A 14,941-nucleotide genomic window follows, 5' to 3' on the forward strand; every position below is an offset into this window, starting at 1 on the left:
TTAACAGCATTCAATATGTCAAGTGGCTTATGCTTTCGCAATTCGGTGGTTGCCTTTTTGATGATTGATGCAAGAGATTTTTTCACCACTTTCTTTTTCTGTTGCTTTGCTCCCATACCAAATTTCTTTTTTAGCTTCATCATGTTTGTAACAAAATATGATGCAGCCCTCTCACTAATGCTGCTATCCGCTGCTTTTACTCGATCCCAAGCCCTATCAATTAAAATCGAGTCTGCTTTATGACGTTCCCCCAAATCCTTTGTATTTGAATATGCTATATCGTGTTCCCTACAAGCTTCGTCTAAGCCGTTGATCCCCCGATCACCGCGAGCTAATCGTTTCTCTAGCTTCGTACCAGGTCCACAGTAATTATACCCAGGTATATGAGCCTCAAAGGGAAGAGTGTTTATTAAATTATTTATGAGACCTGTACCCTGTTTGACATTTGATTTATGACTGGTAATATTATAAAAATGTTTACCCATTTTATATCAACCTCAATTAACGACTGGTTGTCTTTGAATGAAGTACTTATCTCTAAAACATGCGTTTATTAAGACAAAATAAAAAAATCATAGTAAAAAACATTGAAAGTGGTGGTGATGGGGAGAGTAAACATCGGCGTCACAGTTCACTGCTCCCAAACACGATCAGAGCTTTGGTGGTAGGTCCGTCCAATTGCGGAAAAACTAATGTGATGATTGCCTTAATCGAGGACCCAAACGGCCTGAAATTCGAAAATATATACGTGTATTCAAAGAGTTTATATCAACCGAAATATGAGTATTTGGAAAAACTTGTAAAACCAATACGAGGAATGGGATATTATACATTTTCAGCGAATGACAGTGTTTTGTCACCAGAGGAAGCTAAAAACAATTCCATCATGGTGTTTGATGACGTAGCGTGTGAAAAGCAAACTGCTATTCGCAATTATTTTTGTATGGGTCGACATAGAAATATTGATTCATTCTATTTATGTCAAACGTATACACATATTCCAAAACATTTAATACGAGATAATGCAAATTTTATTATAATGTTTAAGCAGGACGATATGAACCTTCGTCACATATATCGAGATCATGTTCATTCTGATATGAATTTTGAAACATTCATGGAAATTTCACGAAAGTGTTGGGTCGATAAATTTGGATTTCTTGTAATCTCTAAAGACGATGATATGAAAGCTGGACGATATAGAAAAGGATTCGATCAATTTATTATACTTGAATAAATAATAATGATAATATAAATATAATAATATTATTGTGAATAAAGTCAGTTCAGACTCAAGCATCATAATGACTACATCATTGACAATAGCTCTAAATGGGAATACATCTGTACTTAGCGAGAATTTTTTCCCACAAATTGAGCTAAAACGTAATTATGAATGTGCTCTAATTGATTTTTATACATTCAATTCTATACCGAATGTTGATAAGGGGAACAACTTATTTCATATTGGGAACAAAGTCATTGAAATACCAATTGGCTCATATGAGTTTGATGATATTTCAAAATATATTATTAATAAGCTCAAGGAGTATGAGCTTCAAGACAGTATAAAAATAGAGTGTAATATCAACACTTTACAAGTTCAAGTTATTACTAAAAATGAGACCGTATATTTTAATCATGAACGATCAATTGGTCGTTTATTCGGATTTAATAAACGAAAATTAAGACCACATGAGAAAGAAGTTTACATCTCGGATAATCCCGTCAATATTTTAAAAATAAATTCTGTTAGATTGGAATGCAACATTATAAGCGGGTCATATGTAGGGAATAAACCAAATCATGTGCTTCATGAATTTGGAATCAATGTCCCCCCTGGATATAAAATGAACATAACACCACGAAATTTGATTTATTTGCCTGTGAACACCAGAGAAATAAGCACACTAGAAATACGGATAACTGATCAGGACGGAGATTTAGTTAATTTGCGTGGAGAAACTGTATCAATCCGTCTCCACTTACGACCGACAGAATGATTATTTACAATAAAAGGGGTACTCATCGATCCTTTGATAACATTATCAAATCTAAAGCTGAAGTGAAAGCACCATCATCTTCACATCAACGCCCGGCCCTCACATTAAAAAATAAATTGATTTTGAAATCGTTGGGATTTAATATTAAATAAAGTTTATCAACTAATATTCAAATGAATGAGATCTTTTATGTCCAGGAAAAGCCTGCTAACGATGAATCTATTATTAAAAAAGAGTTTCATTCATATTATCCATATCAGCAGAACTTCAAAGCAAATGATGAAGTACGGATCAGTTTGCAAAACCAAGATTTGTATGTCCTTCCATGTGAAAGTTTTCTCCATTTTGAAGGAACGCTTAGCAAAATTATTGACTCAAATACAGGAAAGACTAGTACAAATGGCGTTAGCGGTTTGCTCAAAAATAATTGCATGGCCTATTTTCTGGATGAAATAAGATATGAGTTGAATGGGTGTGAATTGGATAGGACGCGTTTTACTGGAATAACAACGACTATTAAGAACTTTCTCTCAGTCGGCCAACAGGAAGGAGCGGCTTATCGCAATGCGGGGTGGAGTGGCGGGGACAATATCCCTTCTGGAGGACATTTCAGTTTTTCTGTACCTTTAAAAATGTTGATGGGGTTCGCTGAAGACTATAAGAAAGTCGTCTTAAACTGTAAACATGAGCTCGTTCTGTTACTTACGAAAAACCCTGATGATATGTTTGTGAAAAATGTTGATGGAAAAATCCATAACATTGCTATAAATAGTATAAGTTGGAAGATCCCCCACATCGTTCCAAGTGACAGTGCTAAAATTAAAATGTTTAATGTAGTAAAGAGTGGAGCTAGCCTCCCACTCGCATTCCGGAGTTGGGATTGTTATATAAATCCGACATTGGTTCAGGGAACACATCATATATGGAATGTCAAGATGTCTGCAAACAGAGAACGTCCACGTTTTGCTGTTATTGCATTTACATTGAATGGAGAACTAATTACAAACAATTTGAGAAATGCAAAGGTATATCTTAATTCTGAAGTATATCCCTATGAGGATTTGAATGTTAAATATAATGAGAATCGGTTTGCTGTCTTGTATGACATGTATACAAAATTTCAAGAGAGCTATTACAATCGAGAACCCCGAGCTCTTTTATCTCCGATGGAATTCATGTCGAAGGCTCCTATTGTGGTTGTTGATCTCTCATACCAGAACGAGAGTGTCAAATCAGGAGCGACTGATATAAAAATTTCCACTGAACTAACTGTTGCGAGTGAGATAAATACAAAGGCATATTGCCTTCTCATCCATGATCGACTAGTTGAATACTCGCCACTAACTGGATTGGTTCAGCGTATCGTCTAACAATTTGGAAAGGATTACTTCATTTAAATTTTTGAATTCATTGCAAGTAGACGTACACGGATCCATCAAAATGCTAACACTAAAAAACAAAGACATCATCTCAACCAGTAATAGCATTCAACAACTTGTAATAAAAATAAATAATTTCATGAAAATGTTTAAACATCAAATTTTCCCCGAACATGAGCAATATCTGGAGGAGTCGCTCAAATATTTTTATAAAAGGATGGCTGATACACCGCTGGTTTCCAATATTCATGGGCAACATTTCACATCTTGTTGTTGGGCACATGATAATGTCGAGGATGGAGTTGATACATGTGCTTGCCATTTCTTTACTGTACGCTCACAAAAATCATTAAAAATTATGAAAATGTATGTTAATTTGGAACATCGCTTTTGATTATTATACTTGAAAAATAAAATTATATTTACAAAAAAAATAAATAAATTGATAGCATTTTTTTAATGGTGGAAATGGGATATGGGATATTTCTTTTGCAGCCTTTACTTTTCAGATTGACTGTGGATTTGAGTTTGGGTGGATGGGGTGTTTCACATTGCACCGACTGTTGAGAAACCGTTACAAGTGCATCCTTCACCATCCCTACTTTGGTGAGCTAATTGAGCAGGTTGTTGCACGCACTTGATCTAGTGTAGGTGGGATGAGGGTGGGAAAATTTGACTGCTCTGATCCTCTTTCCAGCGGCCCTTTAGTGGGAAAACAAGTGACCTTTTTCAAGTGAGGTATCTCACAGGGAAAATCACAGTGCTGAGTCGTGGGTGGGAACATGTTTCGACTCTGGCGCCCTTGTTCACTTACACCCCGTCCCTTTATCAAGTGAGGATGTTGCCGGAACGTTCACGTCTGGCGCCCTTGTTCACTTACACCCTGTCCCTTTTTCAAACGAGGATCGTGGGTGAACGTACACGGGATGCACCGCCGCCGTGCGCCCTTTTTCAATTGCCTTAAGTGGGTGAACGTACACGTGTGGGTCAGGATCACTCCTGTCGGTGCAGGATCTCCCCGGTGCGCCCTTTTTCAATTGCCTCACCCTCTAAGTGAGGGGTCGTCGGTGCACGTGCATCGATCCGGGGTCGCTACCGGGATCGCTCCGTTGCATTCGCACTCGTATCCATATCCCTGTGGGAACCCCTTGAACACTTGATCTCAAGTGTCCTTTTACATGCATTGACCCTAATTTATTCCATCTTTATTACCCCCTCTTATGACAGGTTCATATCTCCCCCTAACTAAGTGCATTTTTATTATCTAAACCACTCTAATTTTGACAGCTAATCCATTAATTGCATTTTTATTACCCTTTTTACCGACATCAAAGGTCCCGAAACCAGGCTTATTTAACTACTCACTTGGATTTAATATTAAATAAAGTTTTATAACTAGTTTTCAAATGAATGAAATTTTTCATGTTCAAGAAAAGCCTATCAATGATCAAAGTATCATTAAAAAGGAGTACCATACGTATCATCCATATCAACAAAACTTCAAAACAAATGATGAAGTCCGGATCTGTGTACAGAACTCTGACATCAATCTGTTGCCATGTGAAAGCTTTCTCCACTTTGAAGGCACACTTAGCAAAATTATTGATGCGAATACAGGAACAAGCAGTACAAATGGTGTTGATGGTCTACTTAAAAATAATTGCATGGCTTATTTTTTGGATGAAATAAGATACGAACTAAATGGAACTGAGCTTGATAGGACACGGTTCACTGGTATTACATCAACCCTCAAGAACTTTCTATCCATCAGTCATGAGGAAAAACATCTTTATCGCAATGCTGGATGGAGCGGAGGAGATGATATCAGATCTGGGGGTCATTTCTCCTTTTCTGTTCCGCTTCGGATGCTTTTGGGTTTTACAGAGGATTTTAGGAGAGTCATATTAAATTGTAAACATGAAATAATCCTCCTACTAGCTAAAAATACAGATGAAATGTATCATAAATCTGTTGATGGGAAAACACTTAAAATTGCTATACACAGTATTAGTTGGAAAGTACCCCATATTGTTCCAAGCGATAGTACAAAAATTAAAATGTATAATATAGTGAAAAATGGAGCTGGTCTTCCACTTTCATTTCGCAGCTGGGATTGTTATATAAATCCAACATTGGTACAGGGAACGCATCATGTATGGAATGTTAAGCTGGCTGCAAATAGAGAGAGACCACGATTTGCTATTATTGCATTCACCTTAAATGGAGAACTAATTTCAAACAATTTGAGAAATGCAAAGGTATATCTTAATTCCGATGTGTACCCTTATGAGGATTTGAATATTAAATACAATGAAAATCGTTTCGCTGTCTTGTATGATATGTATGCCAGATTTCAAGAGAGCTATTACAATAGACAGTCCCATCCACTTCTATCTCCAACGGAATTTATGAGCAGGGCTCCCATTGTAGTTGTCGATCTCTCATATCAAAATGAGAGTGTAAAATCAGGACCCATTGATATAAAAATTTCAACAGAACTAACTAAAGCAAGTGAGGTGAATATTAAGGTATATTGCCTTCTCATTCATGATCGGCTAGTCGAATACACACCACTAACTGGATTGGTTCAACGTATTGTATAAAAATTGAATAACATTTCTTCAATCAATTTCTGGAAATCGTTGGAAGTGGACGTCTACGGAACAAAACACAAAAAATAAATTCAACAAAATAATTAAATAAAAAATACAATAAAATGTTTATAAACAAAAGTGAAATGAAAAATGTATCCAAAATGGGGATCTATGAACTTATATGCAGAATAAACAATTTCTTGAAATATTGGAACAAAGACAATAAAATTTTCGGCGAGCACAAGAAATATCTGGAAGATTCAATAAAATATTTCAATAGAAGGATGGCTGATACTCCACTGGTTTCTAATGAACACGGACAACACTTCTCATCATGTTGCTGGGCTAAAAATGATGTCAACCATGGGGTTGATACATGCGCATGTCATTTCTTTACTGTACGCTCAACCAAATGTTTAAAAATTATAAATTCGTATTGTAATTTAGAACATCGATTTAGTTATTGAGAAAATAAAATTATACAATATTCAGAAAAAATAAACTATATTCAATACTTTTCATTGGGAAATGGGAAAATGGTTATTCTTTTCAGTTTTTTCATTTTCAGGTATAGGAAATTTACCTATAATAAAGGGGTGAGAGGACGAATCCTTTTCACCCTTAATTGAAAATAAATGAGAGATTAATTGAAGAAAATATGTTGGTCTCGGTGACTTTTTATCATTTTGAAATGACTTTTGAGAACTGGTGGTATACGAAGCCATGGTCCTTTGTTTATCACATTAAGCAAATGAGATTGCCTCTAAAGTGGACGGCGTTCGGCGCCAGCCTTCGTTGACTTTTCCCTTCCTTTTCTTTGTTTTGAAATTAGTTTTTAAACGGGTTGTATATCAATGCATGTTCCCTTCACCCACCCATTAATAAATGAGCTGTAACCTTCTTAAGAAGTCTTCAATTAGTCAACATCGTAAACAACCTTTTTTTTATGACACTGAGGGGGAGTGTTATTTGACACCGAAAGGGTATGTGGCATGGGTTTAAACCTCATCCCTTGATTCCCGGTCGCATACATTATTTTACCTGTCTATGAGCGCCCTCCCCTCTCTTTATGAAATGGATGATCGCTGACCAGCTTGTCCTTTCGTGTACACACAAGTCTCCATATGTATCACAAGCAAAAATCTCGACTGACCTTTTCATCCCTCCCTCTTCATTGCATTGTGCGTTTGCAGGTGTACCCGGTGTCATCTTCATCCCTTTAAGGATCGCACTGACCTTTTCACCCTCCATCCCCTTTTGGTGTGTGATTTGATTGTGGGAAACGAATGCGTGCGGGTCGAACGCTATCGCTCCCTCTCGAAGCCGTTTCGAGTGCGCCTTCGGGGCGGTAACGTACCCGCTCCCGCGCGGATCGAACGTTATCGCTCCCTCTCGAAGCCGTTTCGAGTGCGCCTTCGGGGCGGTAACGTACCCGCTCCCGCGCGGATCGAACGTTATCGCTCCCTCTCGAAGCCGTTTCGAGTGCGTCTTCGAGGCGGTAACGTACCCGCTCCCGCGCGGATCGAACGTTATCGCTCCCTCTCGAAGCCGTTTCGAGTGCGTCTTCGAGGCTCCCTCCCTATCGCTCCCTCGCATACGCACTCGAAGACGTATCGTGTGCGTTATCGCTCCCTCGCTCCCTCGCTCACGTATCGAGTGCGTCTTCGGGGCGCTTCCGCACACGTTTCTCACGTGTCCTCAATCCATTCAATCACACCCTAATCAATTTTTATTACCCTACCCTTTTAAGGTGACAGGGGTCAGATCACCCCTATCTATTTAATTAATGACCCTAATTAGCAATTAAGATAAAACTGGCCTGGATGTTAGATTTCCCTACTACTTGCAAAGACTATTAATAATGCAAGACTAGCAAAAGCACAGCTGCAAGAAAACGAGAGGCATAATAGAAAGATGGAATCAGTTGCGTTGGGTGAGGGCCTATATTTACAGCCATATAGGAAAGGATAAGGGATTTCATTTACAAAAAATAAACAGAAACGAAAACGTATTCAAAAAAACTACTAAGTGAGCTACCCAAAAGGGCATTATCCAATTTTGATATAATGAGGTTCGGCTTTAAAAATATTCCACATTTTCGTGGAGTATACATGAAGGATGAATTACCGAAATTCCCAAATCTTCATGAGTATGGAGTAATTAATTTAGCAGACTCTTCATCAATTGGAACGCATTGGGTGGCTTATTTTAAAAAAGGAAAAGATTCATATTAATCAATTCATATCAATTTACAACCACCTTTGGAAGTAGTTTTATATTTGGGAAAAAATCTCATGTTTAATTATCAGCGGGTACAAAAATTTGGAACCGTCAACTGTGGTCACTTATGTCTAAAATTCTTGCTAGACTGCTCTTCGTCTCGCTAATGATTCTTTGGTGTATCGCTACCTCCATTTTTTATTGGCCTTCGCTCAACAGGTACTGGCAAATCTATCCCTTTTTAACCAATCACACACACACAAAACTGTGGTCCTTGGTTGGATATAAATTCGGCCAGATCCTGAAGGAAAATATCATTCAGTGACTACCAGCATCAGCATCAGCATCGGCATCGGCATCGACATTGGCATCGATATCGGCACCAGCATCAGCACCACCAGCTCCATCACCACCAGCTCCAACACCACCAGCACCACCAGCTTCAGCACCACCAGCTCCAGCACCACCAGCTCCAGCACCACCAGCTCCAGCACCACCACCAAAAAGTCGAAATGCTCTTAAGAAAAAATTTTCAGAATTAAAACAATATCAATCTCTAAATACTATGGGTTTGGAAGAAGCATTTAAACCTATAACTGACCCATTACATGAACTTGTTAATAATAATAATAAAAAATTACAACATATATTTCCAAAGGATTTTTCAAATGATAATACAGAAATAAAAACTAAACAAAATAATTCAACATTAGACATTGATACCCCCCCACATAAGAAGAGAAAACTCATATTTTACACTGCAAATAAACAAAAATCAACACCTAAACATAATGATGACTTCAACTCAAATGATTGGAAAATAAAAGGCGATAATGATGCTGATGGCGAAGATGATGATGATGATGACCATTTCTTTTCTCAACCAGCTATAGAGGAGGATGATGTTATCTCTCCTACCACATCACCTGCGCTAACAAGTCAACTACCTAATGAGGCATCGTCTTCGATATCGGATCGAGCATTGGAAGATGAGGACAGTTCAAAAAATTTCAACATTAGTGAACTGGCACGAGACCGAATTTTGGATAAAACATATGGCCCAAGAAAAAATGAAAATGGTCAATTAATGCTTGGAAGCAGTCGCATTACTGTTTCCAACAATATCATTTTATTTGATGATAATCAAAAGTGGCGACTTACTAATGGATTATATTCCCTAATTTTTCATAATCATCCAGAAAATTATAATGCAGATGAATTGGAAATTTATAGATCAATTTTATTAAAAACCAATGTCTATCGAAGAAATTTTCTTCCAAATGGACAGGTGAAAGGAACGAGAGCATTTAAATATTCCAGCATTATTAAACCACTTTTAGCTAAATCTCTTATTGCTGAATCTACACCGAAACATACTAATCCACTAATAACAGGGACTGGTTTCATGAGACTTGACATGAATAAACCAAAGTATGTATATTGGGATGATCCAAATGAATTAGTTGAGCGATTACAGCTATTAATAGCATCGAAATCTGCAGGAAATTCAAGTCATGAGAATGAAATTACATCTATAATTGAAGAAATGAGAGAGGCTCAAATAATATACTAATGAAGTATATATTAATACAACAGTATTCAAATAAGGTTATTTGCATAATGTCTGTTGACAAGTTTGGACGGTATATTCATGATAAGCAGAGCTCTAACCATTTAAAACGATATGAGAAAACAGCAACAGGATTTTTCATAGACACCGATGGAAACTTTAATATTCAACGCAGACGTATAAAAAATGGAGGCTTTCCAAAAGAGAATGGTGACATAGTTATCAAGGAGTATGTTGATAAAGCTGTGAACGATATAAGAGCATCGCTAATGTCACATCAAGAGGAGTTAATTATTAGTATTCCTGATGTGAGGGCCACCGATATTGAGGATCGTTTAGACAGACTTGAGGTTATTATTTCAAGTATTATTGAAAAAAAAGGATATTCTAAGTAACTTGTGTGAAAATGAGTAGGCGGGGTATTATTAATGAATTACACGCTCCATCACGTAAAAATTTTTTACGTCGTAGGGTTATTATGAAGGGGATTGATGATTTATTTCAAGTTGACTTAGTCGAGATGGGGAAGTATTCATCCACTAATAAAGGGTATCGCTACCTTCTTACTGTTGTAGATGCATTCTCAAAATTTGCATGGGGTGAAGCAATTAAATCAAAAACTGGTAAAGATGTAACTGAGGCCATGGAAAAAGTATTTAAAACTGGTGGAAGAGTACCTAAGAATCTTCAATCGGATGATGGGAAAGAATTCTTTAACTCACACTTTAAAGCTTTAATGAAACGATATAAAATTAATCATTATTCAACTTTTAGTACACTAAAGGCTTCAATTGTTGAACGTTTTAATAGAACATTAAAAGAACTCATGTGGAAAGAGTTTTCTTTCAATGGGACATATAAGTGGATTGACATGTACAAAGAGTTAATAAATAATTATAATAATAAAACACATAGAACAATAAAAATGGCTCCCATAGATGTAAACAGCGAGAATGAGAATCATATTTTAAAAACTGTATACAATAACATAAAAATGTTTACAGGTAGCAAACTAAAAATTGGTGATAATGTTCGAATTTCTAAATATAAAGGAGTTTTTGAAAAAGCCTATACGCAAAATTGGAGCACTGAAATCTTTAAAATTATTAAAGTACAAAATACTAATCCTGTGACATACTTACTGGAGGATTTAAATTCTAATCCAATTAAGGGTGGTTTTTATAAAGAAGAACTGAAAAAAACTCGTTTCCCAGATGAATACCTAGTTGATATTATGATATTTTAATAAATTCTTAAATATACTATTATTTACATAGGATTTATTTATAATTTTAATATCTTAGATTTAAACATTTTAAAATAAATTATTATTATATTTTATTACAAGCTTATATAATTTGTTTTATTTACATGTTTTACATTTGTTTTATTATTTTTTTTTATTTTTATTTATTTATTTTTTTTTTTATTGTTTCTTATTATTCTTTGAATTTCTTAGCATAATAATCAGAAGCATAATGCTCTATAAGGTGGGTCATTTTTTCTATAGTCGCACTTTCATTTTCTTCAATCTTTCTTTTAAGTGATATTTTATTAGTTAGAGGTCTTTGAGAGCTCTCTTTTTGGCTACGCCAAACCATTGTCTGAGCTTCCAAAGTGGCCATTTCACTCCTTATTCTATTTTCTATTGTAGAATAATGCCCTATTGCTAGAGTTGAAACTCCATCATCACAAATAATTCGCTTGTCATCTTTGTTGTCTAATGTTATTTTCGTTATTTTTATCGTGCTTATTTCATGTCCTCTAGATCTAAACATACACATAGAATCATATTCTTGCTGACCAGTAAATAGACATGTTTTATATCCATCAAATGTAATTTTTTGTAAACAACTACGTTTTATACCCTTGTTCTTTTTCACACACTTTTCAGGCAGATTACCGACACTTTCTGATTTATAGGCATACATCTTTGACCTCAAGCCTACAAACTCTGTCATTGCCCTACCATTCAATTCATCCTTAAAGAAACCTAACCGCTTCTTATTACACTGCTTAAAATTATAAAGTGCAGCCAATTCATCTGAATACTCGGATGTATCAAATTTATACTCGATATCATTTCTAATGTCTGCATATAAATCTTCTGTTTTTATTGAGTAAATAAATGAATCAGTGTCCATATAATTAAGTTTTAGCGCATCCCCAAATTTAGATTTCATGTATGAATAGTGAAAATCATACATTTTCCATTTCGATAATTCTAAAACCACAAAACCTAAATATAGCGGCTTATCACAAACGTTATGTAATTTCTTTAATTGAATTGCATAAAGTTTATCTGTAAACTTTTTTAAACTATGAAAGTTTGAACGACTTATTAAGTCCCTCGCACATAGTCTTGGACGTCCGCCTTGCGGTCCAATGGGTGGAGCTGCCCATTCACTAATTAAACGTATATCAACGCGCTTTTCACTATTTTCAAGACATTTTCCATAAATTGAATTATTTAGGAGCTTGAAAAAGTCTTTTTTAAACGGAGTTGTAGCCCTGGTTCTATGTTCTGTATTTATATCAATATATATTTTCAACCAGGGCTTCTGTTTAAATTGAATAATGGAGTGAATCTTTTTAAGTTTCAATCCATTCTTCATACACTGTTGTAACGTCTTATAATGAATAATGTATTTTTCCTTGTTATGTAAATCTGCAATCAATTTTGTAACTTTTGAATTTACCGAGGGGAGTTTATTGGCTGGACAGAAAGGGAGATCGTTATGTAAATCATGAAGCGAGTATGGATATTCTAAGTCAACTTCTAGAATATACCCATACTCGCTATCCTCACTAATGTTTTCAACATTAAACAAATCCACTTCTTCCGGCTCTAGCCACTTAAACTCCCCATAAGGTAAGGACTCGGACATGGCCCAACCATACAAATTATTCGCATCCACATACATTAAATATTCCGATTCTTTACTAGAATCAAAATCTTTAAGGTATTTGTGGTTTGCCTTGGTATACCTATGCGTACTTTGTACTAACCCTCCTCGAATCCCTTTTTGAATATATCGTATCATGTCTATATCCTGCAGTAATTCGAGGCTAATTTGCGTAGTTTTAAGCATGGCATCCCAAGACAAACTCGGAATTGTGTAATAATGAGCAGGATCGAGCCCATGAATTTCCATACAAATTCCTCTGAAATTTTCGAAAATATCGGACAACAATAAAACATCAGTTTTTAAGTATAATTCTAAGTAATCTTTAAGGGTCTCACACTTGAAATGTGTCCATACTTTATGTGCGTGCGCGTAATCAGCCTCAGAACATTCTGTTTCACACAAACTACTATAAAACTTTTCACGAGGTGGGAGAGAAACTTCTTTTAATCGATCACTAGAGTCTAAATACTCGTAAGGGAAAACACCTTTCCGACGAAGAAGGGTAAAGTCTTCACTATTTGGGTATTGAGATTTTAACACATTCAACTCATCATCATTTAAATTACTTGCCAGTGTGTCTAGACTAGAGGACATGAATCGGAAAGAGTCTAAAAATCTAATTTCTAGGGTATTATTTCCTACAGGTATATATTTAGATAATGATATATATAATTCTTTATTGCATGGAATTACACGTATTTCGCCTTCTGTTTCCCCGAGCTCTTTCACAAACAAATGTGCATCATACTTGGAAAGGTTGTGAAAGAACACGGGGATGAAATTACCTGTTTTATATTTTAGATTACACTCGTTATGAGCTGCACCTCGAAATTGGCCTGTGAAATGGCAGTGATCTCTCACTCTATCATTTCCTAATTCACCCTTACATATATGACAATTGATAGCGGACGCAAATTTTATTTCATCCTGTTGACTCATTGATAATGGTATTATTTTTGACATATGATTTTGATATATCTCGGACAAATCGGACGTTAAATTTTCAATGAAAGTGCGACTAACATTTCCACCTGTTTTTAAAACTGACTTATCTAAACTAGAATCAAATGCACACTTTATATAATATGAAAATGAAATAGGAATATGCTTATTTACAATTTGTGATTTTTCACTTACTGCTATTGAGGCAGGCTCCAGGATACACTCAAAGTCTGCGTAAACTGTAAAAGGGACCTCCAGTTGACGATGATAATTTGAAAACTCCAGCGTTGTGGCTTGTGTTAAAGTTTTTGTGGTAGTTTAAAGGGTCCGCTTCCTTTCAATGGGTCACATTTTAACATATTTAACTCGACTCTAATTATGCGGGTTAGAGTCCATCCGCTGTCCCTTTCCTGGAACTCACTCATTTTTGTTTCAATTTCATCTTTGTGGAAATTGAACAGCATCATCAAATTGGAGGCTGATGAAACCATTGTCATTTTACTTTTTAATGACTTGATCTCCACTTGAGTTACATGCTCCTTTACAAGCATATACTCAGCAAACAACTCGAAATTTATTTTCGATGAAATGTGAGAGGTTAACACTCTCTCAATATGAGGGATCAGCGCTAGACTCGCCTCATTTAAAAATTCGCTGGGATTTCTAACAGGAACTCCCTCATTAACATACATGTATTGAAGGATTCGACCCTTGAATCCATCCAAAATTTGTTTAACGCTCCCATCTACAGGTCGCGTTGCATAAAACTTGTGGGATTCTGTGCGGACATGATGATGCCATTGCACACCCACAGCCAGAACCATCTGGCAGGATTGGCAGTAAATGCCATTCATATTGTTGTAGTTGCTGAACTGGTTGTAGTTGTTGTAATTGTTATAGTTGTTCATGATGATGTTTTTGTTGATTTCGTTGAAGGCAATATAGGTGTTTATGGTGATGATATGCACTTTGTTGATGATAATGTTTTTGTTGTTCACGTTGACTATATATATGTATATATATATATATATATTTTTTTTTTTTTTTTTTGAATGTTTTTTGTTATTGTTTTTTCTTTTGTTTTTAATTTTTTTAACTTTTTGCTTTTGTTGTTGATAATGTTAATAAATTTTTTGTATTTTGTTTTTAATGTTTTATATTTTTGTCAATGTTTGTTTTTATGTAAACAAATTTCACTTTTTGAATTTTTGGTTTTTTGTTATTGTTTTTAATTTTTTTTAACTTTTTGCTTATGTTGTTGATAATGTTAATAAATTTTTTGTATTTTGTTTTTAATGTTTTATATTTTTGTCAATGTTTGTTT

The 14,941-nt window shown here is 35.5% G+C and overlaps 1 long non-coding RNA gene across 1 annotated transcript; it reads right to left on the reverse strand.

The window, feature by feature from the left end:
• Window positions 1-2,008: 2,008 nt before the first annotated feature.
• Window positions 2,009-3,051, reverse strand: LOC138929615 (uncharacterized). The gene is made up of 3 exons (XR_011445852.1): window positions 2,710-3,051; window positions 2,503-2,658; window positions 2,009-2,446 (listed from the first exon to the last, which is right to left on the reverse strand). It is a non-coding gene; the product is annotated as an uncharacterized lncRNA (long non-coding RNA).
• Window positions 3,052-14,941: the final 11,890 nt, after the last annotated feature.

This window comes from Drosophila kikkawai, unplaced genomic scaffold, assembly GCF_030179895.1.
Source record: "Drosophila kikkawai strain 14028-0561.14 unplaced genomic scaffold, DkikHiC1v2 scaffold_87, whole genome shotgun sequence".
Taxonomy (NCBI): Eukaryota; Metazoa; Arthropoda; class Insecta; order Diptera; family Drosophilidae; genus Drosophila; species Drosophila kikkawai.